This window comes from Asparagus officinalis, chromosome 7, assembly GCF_001876935.1.
Source record: "Asparagus officinalis chromosome 7, Aspof.V1, whole genome shotgun sequence".
NCBI lineage: Eukaryota > Viridiplantae > Streptophyta > Magnoliopsida > Asparagales > Asparagaceae > Asparagus > Asparagus officinalis.
In genome coordinates, this window is record NC_033800.1 from 149877196 (window position 1) to 149889000 (window position 11805).

General features: G+C 31.1%; 1 long non-coding RNA gene across 1 annotated transcript in view; it reads right to left on the bottom strand.

Moving 5' to 3' along the window:
* The window catches only part of LOC109849919, an 11888-nt gene continuing 556 nt past the window's right edge, over positions 474 to 11805 (bottom strand). Inside the window, exons 2-3 of the long non-coding RNA XR_002249266.1 lie at positions 11531 to 11697; positions 474 to 516 (exon numbers count right to left, since the gene is read on the bottom strand). This is a non-coding gene — a long non-coding RNA (uncharacterized LOC109849919). The remainder of the gene's footprint in view (positions 517 to 11530; positions 11698 to 11805) is intronic.

The following is an 11805-nucleotide window of genomic DNA, read 5'->3' on the forward strand; positions in this document are numbered from 1 at the left end:
TCATAATAAATTTTAGCCTTTGTGAAATTATTTGTCAATGGGTTCAAATGACTAAATAAGGCCAAAAATCATGGGTTATACTGTGACGCCCCTGGGTTCACACAAGGCTGCAGTCCAAGGTGAAACCAGAGATGTCAAACCTGTCATGCACCCACACTGTGCATAAACATGTTTCACCAATCACAGTAATATCCTCTAGTAGAACCAAATAGAAGTGCAGGTACAAACAGGCAAAATAAAGGGAATAAATATAATAGACATGATATAGAAAAGATATCTCATAAATGAAAAGAATCATGTCTCAACTATAATACATCTGATATCTGAATAATGAAAATGTCTTAACATGAATCAATTAAAAATCGTACTAAAGCACACGGCCTTTACAATATGAATATGAAACTCTAATGTCTAGATAAAACTCAAAACTATAGAGGAGTCTCTACAAGTAAAAATACGTGACGGCGACTATGCCAGAACTCCGTCACCCTGCGGCTCTCCGAAACTCCGAACTACCTGAAAAGTAATTTAAAAGAAAAAAATAACAACAAGAGCGTCAGAGCGCTACAGCAAATCATGGGTTATACCTCATGGAATCATGATTTTTGGCTTCTAAGAAATAATTTGCCAAAGAATTAAGATAATTAAAATTACCAACAATCTTGGGGTTTTTTATCACAAAATCATGAATTTTGGTATCCGTGAAATAATTAACCAGTAGATCAAAACAACAAAAAGGCGAAAAATTATTTATTATAGGTTATGAAATTTTGAATTTTGGCCCACACAAAAATTTTTGTAAATGGGTCAAATCGAGCAAATATGACCAAAAATCATGGATTATAGCTCACAAAATTATGATTTTTAGTCCGTGCAAAATTATTTACTAAAGAGTTGATACAACTAAAAATTGGCAAAAATCGTGGATTATAGCTCACGAAATCATGAAATTTCACTTCTACGTAATTATTTGGCAATGTATCAAAATGACTAAAAATGGCCAAAAATTATACATTATAGCCCGTGAAATCATGAATTTTGGCTTACATGAAATTATTCGCCAACAGGACAAGACTATTAAAATGGCCAAAAATTGTGGGTTATATAGCTCATGAAATCATGATTTTTTGCCTCAAAGCAATTATTTTCCAAAGAAATGAAACAACTGAAAATGCCCAAAATTATGGATTATAGCTCATGAAATTGTGAATTTTGGCATTCGCAAAATTATTTACCAATAACTCGAAATGACTAAAAATGGCCAAAAATCATGGGTAGTAACTCTTGAAATCGTTAATTTTTGCATTTGTGAAATTATTTGCCAACGGGCCGAAAAGACTAAAAATGGCCAAAAGTCATTGATAATAGCTCATGAAATCATGTGTCTTTGCCTCCATGAAATTATTTGCCAACGAGCCGAAATGACTAAAAATGACCGAAAACTATATATTACAGCTTATGATTATCAATTTTGCCATCCACAAAATTATTTACTGACTAGTCAAAAATAACTAGAAATGGCCAAAAATCATGGGTTGTAGCTCTCGAAATCTTGATTTTTGGCCTCCACAAAATTTTTTGCCAAAAAATTGAAACAGGTAAAAATGTCCAAAATTCATGGGATATAGCTCATAAAATCAGGATTTTTGTCCTTTACAAGAGTCTTTGTTAAAGAATTGAAACAATTAAATATAGCCAAAAATTCTAGATTATAGCTCATGAAATCTTCATTTTTGGCCTCTGTGAAATTATTTACAAAAGAATTGAAACAACTAAAAAAGGCTAAGAATTATGAGTTGCTCGTGAAATTGGCAATTTTATCCTCCGTGAAATTATTTGCCAACAGGTCAAAACGGCTGAAAATGGCCAAAAATTGTGGCTTATAACTCATGAAATTATGAATTTTATCCTCCGTAAGATTACATACCGAAGGGTCAAATTGACTAAAATTGACTAAAATTTACCAAAATTTTGGCTAATTAAATCATGAATTTTTTCTATGCGAAATTAGTTGACAAAGAGTCAAAAAAGACTAAATATGACGAAAAATCATGGGATATAGCTCACAAAATGGTGATTATTGGCCTCTTAAAAATTATTTGCCAAAGAAATAAAATAACTAAATATGGCCAAAAGTTATGGATTATAGCTCATTAAATCATGATATTTGGCCTTCGAGAAATTATTTGCCAAAGAATTGAAATGAGTAAAAATGGCCAAAAATCATGAGTTACTCATGAAATTGTGAATTTTGTCCTTTGTAAAATTATTTGCGCACTGGTCCAAACAAGTAAAAATGCCCAAAAATCATGGCGTATAGCTCATGAAAACGTGAAATTGTGGATTTTGGCCTTCGTAAAATTGTTTACTAATAGGTCAAAATAACTATAAATGGCTAAAAATTATAGGGTAAAGCTCATGAAATCATGAATTTATCCTTAGAGAAATTATTTGCCTACGGATCGAAATGACTAAAAATAGTCTAAAATCATGGGTTATAGCTCATAAAATTGTAAATTTTGGTATTTGTGAAATTATTTGCCAACGAGACAAGACGGGAAAAATAGCCAAAAATTATAGACTATAGCTCACAAAATCTTAAATTTTTCCTCTGTGAAATTATTCGGCAATGAGTTCCATTGACAAAATAAGGCTAAAAATAGCTTACTGGATTGTGATTTTTGGCTTATGCAAAATTATCTGCTGAAGAATTAAAATGACTAAAAATAGCTTAAAATCATGGAGTATATCTCATGAAATCGTGATTTTTGGCCTTTACGAAATTATTTGCCTAATAATTGAAACAACTAAAAATGCCCAAAATCAAGGACCATCACTCAAAAAATCATGAATTTATCCTCTATAAAATTATTTGCCAAAGAATTGAAACAACAAAAATGGAGTAAAATCATTGGTTATGGCTCCTTAAATCGTGAATTTTTATCCACATGAACTTATTTGGCAGCTGGTCGAAACGATTAAAAATGACCAAAACACATGGGTTATATAGCTCACAAAATTGTTAACTTTCACATAGAAGAAACTGTGTACCGAACAACTAAAAACAAAATTATGGTTTATAGTTCACGAAATTGTGAACCTTGACCTTACAGAAATTATTTGCATTTGGGGGAAATGATTAAATATGGCCAAAATCGTGGGTTATAGCTCGTGAAATCATGAATTTTAGGCTTTGCAAAATTATTTGCCAACGGTTTGACATGACTAAAAATTACCAAATATTATGGGTTATAACTCATCAAATCGTGAATTTCAACCTCCATGAAATTATTTGCTAACGGGTTGGAACAACCAAAAATGGGCAAAGACCATGGGCAATAGCTCATGAAATCATGAATTTTGGCCTCCACGAATTTATTTGCCAATGGCTCGAAATAGCTAAAAATGCACAAAAATTATAGATTGTAGCTTATGATCGTCAATTTTAGCCTCCAAAAATTATTTACCAAAGGGTCAAAATGAGTAAAAATGGCCAAGTCGTGGGTTATAGCTTACAAAATTTTAATTTTTAGCCACCCTAAAATTATTTGCTAAAGAATAGAAGCAACTAAAAATGACCAAAAATCATGGGACATAGCTAACAAAATCATGATTTTTGACCTCTGCAAAAGTTTTTGTCAAAGAATCGAAACAACAAAATAGGGCCCAAAATTATGGATTATAGCTCACAAAATCTAGATTATTGGTCTCCACGGAATTATTTGTAAAATAATCAAAATAAAAAAAGGCTAAATATCATGAATTACTTACAAAATTGTGAATTTTGCCCTCCATAAAATTATTTGCCAACGGGTTGAAACAACTAAAAATGGCAAAAAGATCATGGCTTAAATTTTATGAAATCTTGAATTTTATCCTACACGAAATTATTTGCCGATGTGTTGAAATAACAAAAATTTACCAAAAATTATGCGTTATAGCTATGAAATTATGAACTTTTGTCAGTGCAAAATTATTTGCTAACGGGTCAAATTGACTAAAATTTTCCAAAAACTGCAGGTTATAACTAATGAAATCATGAATTTTTTTCTATGCAAATTATTTCAAATGAGTCGAAAAGACTAAATATGACCAAAAATCATGAGATATAACTCACGAAAATGGTGATTATTGGCCTTTGAAAAATTATTTCCCAAAGAATTAAAATAAGTAAATATGGCCAAAATTTGTGCATTATAGCTCACGAAATCATGATTTTTGGCCTCCGTAAAATTATTTTCCAAAGGATTAAAGCGATTGAAAATGGCCAATAATCATGAGTTGCTCATGAAATTATAAAAATGACCAAATACTCATGAAATCGTGAATTTTGACCTCCAAGAAATTATTTACTGACAGGCCAAAATGACTAAAGATGACCAAAAATCATCGGCAATAGCTCATGAAATCAAGGATGTGGGCCTCCATAAAATTATTTGCTAACAGGTTGAAAAAACTAAAGTGGCCAAATTTGCATATTATGGCTTGTGACCATGATTTTTGGTCCGCACAAAATTATTTTTCAATGGGTTAGAATGACTAAAATGGACAAATCATTGGGGTTATAGCTCACAAAATCTTAATTTTTGGCCTTCACGAAATTATTTGCCAAAGAATTGGAACAACTAAAGGCAAAAAAACCTAGGATATAGCTCATGTGATCGTGATTTTTGACCTCCACGAAAGATTTTGCCAAAGTATTGAAACAACTAGATATGGTCAAAAATTATGGATTATAGCTCACAAAATCGTAATTTTTGGCCTCTGTGAAATTATTGACCAAAAAATTGAAACAACTAAAAATGGCCAAAAATCAAGAGTTGCTTATGAAATAGTGAATTTTGTGTAAACCTAATACTTAATTTAAGCAAATCAAACTAAACTTAATTTTGATTTGATCATCATAATACCAAGATCTAGAACAATATGATTTTCACGAAGAATAATTTAATTACGAGAGCGTATCTTGATCCATGATTGCAGGAAGAACAACGTTTTAGACCTGAGTTTTCTCTCTCTTAGCCCTGTTGAATTTTTTCGAATTTTTTTCTTGATGGAGAGAGAAAATTTCACCTTATGGATAGAGAGAGGACTAAGTCTTAAATAGAACAATTATCCCATGTTCCATCAACATGAGCGGTTATTTGACAATCTTATCTCCAACTAAACTGACCAATAGGAGTTTAGTCCTTAATATTATTAAATCGTGATTATCCTTTAACTAAACAAAGCGTGGTTTAAAACTGTTACCACTAAAATCGTGATTTTGAAAAACGTGTCTACAAGAGTTAGTTTAAAAATGTGATTAAAGTTAAAACGTGGATACGTGGGCCACAAAATCAAACATTTTGGCCTCCTCAAATTATTTAGCAACGGTTCAAATTGACTAAGAATGGTCAAAAGATGGAGGATATAGTTTATGAAATCGTGAATTATTTGGCAACGGGTAAAAAAGACTGAGAATGGTTAAAGTCGTGGGTTATAGCACATGAAATCCTAAATTTATGTCTCTGCAAAATTATTTACCAATAAATTGAAACGATTAAAAATGGCCAAAATTTATGGTTTATAACTTTATAGCTCATGAAATCATTAATTTTTTCCACACTGAAATTATTTTCCAACAAGTTGAAACGACTAAATATAACCAAAAATTGTGGATTCTACCTCACAGAATCATGACTTTTGGCCTCCGTAAAATTATTTTTTAAAGAATTGAAATACTAAAAATGGCTAAAATCATGAGTTGCTCACAATTTTATGAATTTTGGCCTCCGCAAAATTATCTGTCAACGAGTTGAAACGATAAAAAATGGCCAAAAATCATGCATTAGCTCATGAAATCATGAATTTTAGCCTCTACAAAAATATTTGACAAAGGTGAAATGACAAAAAATAGATAAAAACGGTAGATTATAGCCCATGAGATTGTAAATTTTGGCTTCATGAAATTATTTTGTCAACAAGTTAAAATGATTAAATACGTCCAAAAATTATTGGTTATAGCTCACGGCATCATGATTTTTGGTCGCTACGAAATCATTTGCCAAAGAATTAAAATGACTAAAATGACAAAAACTCATGGGTTATAGCTCATAAAATTATAAATTTTAGCCACCACAAAATTATTTACCAACAGATCAAAACAATGAAAAGGCAAAAAATCGTGATTACGGCTCACAAAATCATGAATTCTGGAATCAACAAAATTATTTGTCAATAGGTCAAATTGACTAAATATGGCTAAAAAACAAGGATTATAACTCAATAATTTGTGATTTTCAGCCTCCTTAAAATTATTTGCTAAAGATTGGAAACAACTAAAAATGGTCAAAATTCATAGGTTGTAGCTCACAAAATCGTGAATTTTGACTTCTACAAAATTATCTGCCAACATATCGTAACTTTTGACATGCACGAAATTATTTGCCAATGAGTTGAAATGACTAAAATGGCCAAAAATCAGGGGTTATATAGCTCACGAAATCATGATTTTGGGGGAATATATAACTCCCAAAATCATAACTTTTGTCCTGTACGAAATTATTTGCCAACGGGTTGAAATGATTAAAAATGGCCAAAAATCAGGAGTTATATAGCTCACGAAATCATGATTTTCGGACTCAATTTGCCAAAGAATTGTAACAATTGGCCTCAAATAACGTATTTACCATAGAATTGAAACAACTAAAAACAGTAAACATTGTGCGTTATAGCTCACGATATAATGAACTTTGACCATAAAATGGCCAAAAATAGCATGTTAACCTTATGAATCGTGAATTTTGACTTTCATGAAAGTATTTGCCAACGGGTTCAAAACAACTAAAATGGCTAAAAATAAAGGGTTATCGCTCATGAAATCGTGAATTTTAGCCTCCACAAAATTATTTGTCAATGGTTGAAAATAACTAAAAGTGGACAAATTTTGTAGATAACAGCTTACGATCATAAATTTCGGCCTCCACAAAATTATTTTCAATGGGTTGAAATGATTAAAAATAGGCAAAAATCGTGGATATAGTTCATAAAAAATTATTTGCCCAAGATTTGAAACAATTAAAAATGGTAAACTTGTGGGATACAGCTTATGTAATCGTGATTTTTGCCTTCCACGAAAGTTTTTGCCAAAGAAGTGAAACAATTAAATATGGTCAAAAATTATAAAATATACCTCACAAAATCGTGATTTTTGGTCTTAGCGAAATTATTTGTTATGAAACTAAAACAACTAAAAATGGCCAAAAATCATGAGATGCTATGAAATCGTGAACTTTGGCTTCGCGATTTATTGAGCAATGGGTCAAAACGACTAAGAATGACAAAAAGTCATGGATTATAGCTCATGATGAATTTTGGCATCCATGAAATTATTTGAGAACAAGTCAAAATGACTAAGAATGGCTAAAAGTTGTGGGTTATAGCTCATAAAATCATGAATTTGTCTCTATAAAATTATTTGCGAGCGAGTAGAAACAATTAAAAACGATCAAAATTCGTGGGTCATGGCCTTATAGCTCATGAATTTGTAAATTTTGGTCTCCCAAAAATTATGTACCAGTAAGTTGAAACTACTAAATATAGCCAAAAATTATGGGTTATAGCTCACACAATCGTGATTTTTGGCCTCAGCAAAATTATTGCCAGCGAATCGAAATGACTGAAAATAGTCAAAAATCATGAGTCATAGCTCTTGAAATATTAAATTTTGGATTCCGTAAAATTATTTGCCAAAGAATTAAAATAATTAAAAATGGCTAAAAATCATGGGTTATAGCTCATGAAATCGTGATTTTTGACACCTGTGAAATTATTTGCCAAAAATTAAAAGGTTGCTCATGAAATTGTGAGTTGTATATTTGCCAACAGGTTGAAGTGACTAAAAGTGCCTAAAAATCATGGGTTATATCTCAAGATATCGTGAATTTTAGCCCCCATGAAATTATTTGCCAAGGAGTTGAAATGCTAAAAAAATAGCCCAAAATCATAGATTATAGCTCATGAAATCGTAAATTTTAGCCTTTGTGAAACTATTTGTCAATGAATTGAAACAACTAAATACAGCAAAAAATCAAGGTTTATAGCTCATAGAGCTATGATTTTTTACCTCCATGAAATTATTTGCTAAACAATGAAACAACTAAAAAAAGCCAAAAATCAGGGGTTATTGCTCATGAAATCATGAATTTTGACTTTCACAAAATTATTTGTCAATATATTTAAATGATTAAAATGGCCAAAATTTTCAAATTATAGCTCTTGAAATCATAAATTTTGGCTTCCATGAAATTATTTGCTAACGGGTCGAAATGACTAATAATTGCCAAATATCGTGGGTTTTATAGCTCACGAAATTATTATTCTTTGCCAAAATCGTGGGTTTTATAGCTTATGAAATCATTATTTTTTACTTAAAAAATTATTTGCCAAATTATTTGCCAAAGAATTGAAATGACTAAAATTGCCAAAATTATGGGTTATAGCTCACAAAATTGTGAATTTTAACTGCTAAGAAATCATTTGCATTCCAGTGAAAAATGACGAAAAATGGACAAAAATCAAAGATTATAGTTCATGAAAGAACAATTTTTCAAAACAGCCTCATTTAGATTTTTATTTTTCAAAATCGACTGTTTTTTATTTTATTTATCAAAACCGACCCGATTTTGTGATTAACAGTCTAATTACTATCCTAAATAGTCGGGGTTGCCAACCCCGACTATTTAGGACATTAATTTTTAGGGTTTAAGGCCTTTAATTAGGGTTTAACACTATCCTAAATAGTCGGGGTTGGCAACCCCGACTATTTAGGATAGTAATTAGCCTGCTAATCACAAAATCGGGTCGGTTTTGATAAATAAAAGAAAAATCGGTCGATTTTGAAAAATAAAAAACTAAATGGGCCTGTTTTGAAAAATTGTTCTTCATGAAATCGTGAATTTTGATCTTCACAAATTGTCAATGGGTGGAAATTACTAAAAAAATAGCCAAAACGCGTATCTTATAAGTAATGAAACCATGAATTTTGGAAGTATTTGCTAACGGATTAAAATGACTAAAAATGGCCAAAAATCATAGGTAATAGCTCAAGAAATCATGAATCTTGGCCCCGTGAAATAATTTGCCAAAGGATCAAAATGGCCAAAAATTATAGATTATAGTTTATGATCGTGAATTTTCGCCTCCACAAAATTATTTGTTAACGGATTGAAATAACTAAAAGTAGCAAAAATTTATGGGTTATAGCTCACAAAATTTTAATTTTTTTAGCATAGATGAAATTATTTGCAAAAGAATTGAAACTAAAAATGGCAAAAAAAATTGTATGACATGGTTCACGTAATCGTGATTTTTAGCATACGAGAAAAATTTTAGCCTTCATGAAATTATTTCCCGATGGGTCAAAACAATTAAAAATGAGGAAACATCATAAGTTCTAGCTCACGAAATTGTTGGTTTTGGCTACTGTGAAATTATTAGAAGCACGTGGAAACGACTAAAAATGGTAAAATTTTGTGAGTAATAGTTCATGAAATTATGAATTTTGGACTCTGTGAAATTATTTGCCAACGGATCAAAATGACTAAAAGTAGCCAAAGGTCGTAAATTCTAGCTTAAGAAATTGTGAATTTTGACATTCGTGAAATTATTTGCTAATGGATCAAAGCATCTTAAAATGACTAAAAATCATGGGTTATACCTCACAAAATCTTGATTTTTGGTCTCCACAAAATTATTTGCTAAAGAATTGTAGCAAACTAAAAATATCTTAAAATTGTGGGTTATAGTTCACAAAATGTGAATTTTAGCTTCTGCAAAATTATTTACCGGCTATTCAAAACGACTAAGTTTGGCCAAAGTCATGGGTTATACCTCATGAAATAGTAATTTTGGCCTACGCGAAAGTATTTGCCAACGGGTCAAAATAACAAAAAGGAAAAAATTTATTGATCATAGTTCATAAAATCGTGAATTTTGGTCTCCACGGTATCATTTGTCTGCGAGTTAATTGACTAAATATGGCAAAAGATCGTGGATTTTTAGCCTCTATGAAATTATTTTCTAAAGAATTGAAACAACTAAAAATAGCCAAAAATCGTGAGTTATAGTTCACGAAATTGTGAACTTTGACTTCCATGAAATTATAGCTCCTGAAATTCTAAATTTTAGCATGCATGAAATTACTTACCGACGAGTCAAATGACTAAAAAAAGACCAAAAGTCGTGGGTTATAGCTCACAAAATCATGATTTTTGGGCTCTACGAAAACTATATACCAAAGAATTGAAATAACTAAAAATAGCTAAAATTGTGGGTTATAACTCATAAAATTGTGAACTTTAACCTTAGAGAAATTATTTAAAAATAGTGGAAATGACTGAAAATGGCCAAAAATCATGGGTTATAGCTCATGAAATCATAAATTTTGGCATTCAAAAAATTATTTACTAAATGTTCGAAATGACTAAAAATAGCTAAGAATCATGGGCTATGAGCTCGCAAAATCGTGAATTTTAGCTTCCACGAAATTATTTATAAATAGTTCAAAATGACTAAAAAAGGAAAAAATCAATTACCATCAAAACAAACATCATTAACTTGCGAAATTTCTCATCTTTTTTCATCAAAGCAAACACAGAAAGCCAAAAACACCCACAATTCCTCAAAACTAAAATCCATCAAAAACCTAACAAAAGGCATCATCTTCATAGCTCAAAAAATCTTGATTTTTTGCCTCTGTGAAATTATTTGCCAAAAAATTGAACGAAGTAAAATTGGCGTAAAATCATGAGTTGTTCACAAAATTATGAATTTTGATGTACACAAAATTATTTGTCAATGGGTCAAAATGAAGAAAAATATTAAAAAAATCACGGGTTATAGCTCATAAAATCATGAATTTTGACATTCACAAAATGATTCATGAAATCATGAATTTTGACCTCCATGAAAGTATTTGCCAACAGATAGAAATGACAAATAATGGCCAAAAATCGTATGGTATAGCTCATGAAATCGTAAATTTTAGCATCCATAAAATTATTTGCTAACAAGTCAAAAAAAAGAGTAATTATGGTAAAAAATTATTGGTTATAACTCACGAATGGTGATTTTTGGTATCTGTGAAATTATTTGCCACAGAATTAAAATAACTAAAAATGACAAAAAATCATGTGTTATAGGAAAAGAAATCATGATTTTTGGCATGCAAAAAATTATTTGCTAAAGAACCGAAACAACTAAATATGGTCCAAAATCAAAGGTTAGAGCCATAACATCGTGAATTTTGGCATCCGCGCAATTATTTGTCAATGGGTTGAAACAACAAAAAGGCCAAAATTGTAGATTATAGCTCATGAAATCGTGAGTTTTGGCCCCACAGAATTGTTTATCAACAATCAGATCGACTAAATATGGGTAAATTTCATGGATTATATCTCACGAAATCGTGATTATTAGCCTCTGCAAAATTATTTGCTAAAGAATTAAAACAACTAAAAATGGTTAAAAATCATGGGTTATAACTCACAAAATCATGAACATGGCCGGAGCCGAAGACCGTGATCTCCTCCGGTCTCCGGCGGACCTCGACGGCGCCATTGGGGGGTTGGAATTGGTGGTTATGGGCTTTGGTCCTTTGGAGTTGCGCTGATGCCCATGACTGCAGATTCCTGCCTAGGTTCCAGCCTCCTACACCTACAACGACATGATTCCCTCCTAACGTCATTTAAACAAAATTTGCAATTGTGGCAATACCTTTAAACTGTGCCCAAAAATTTATTCGACTTTTTGCTGCCCCTCTAA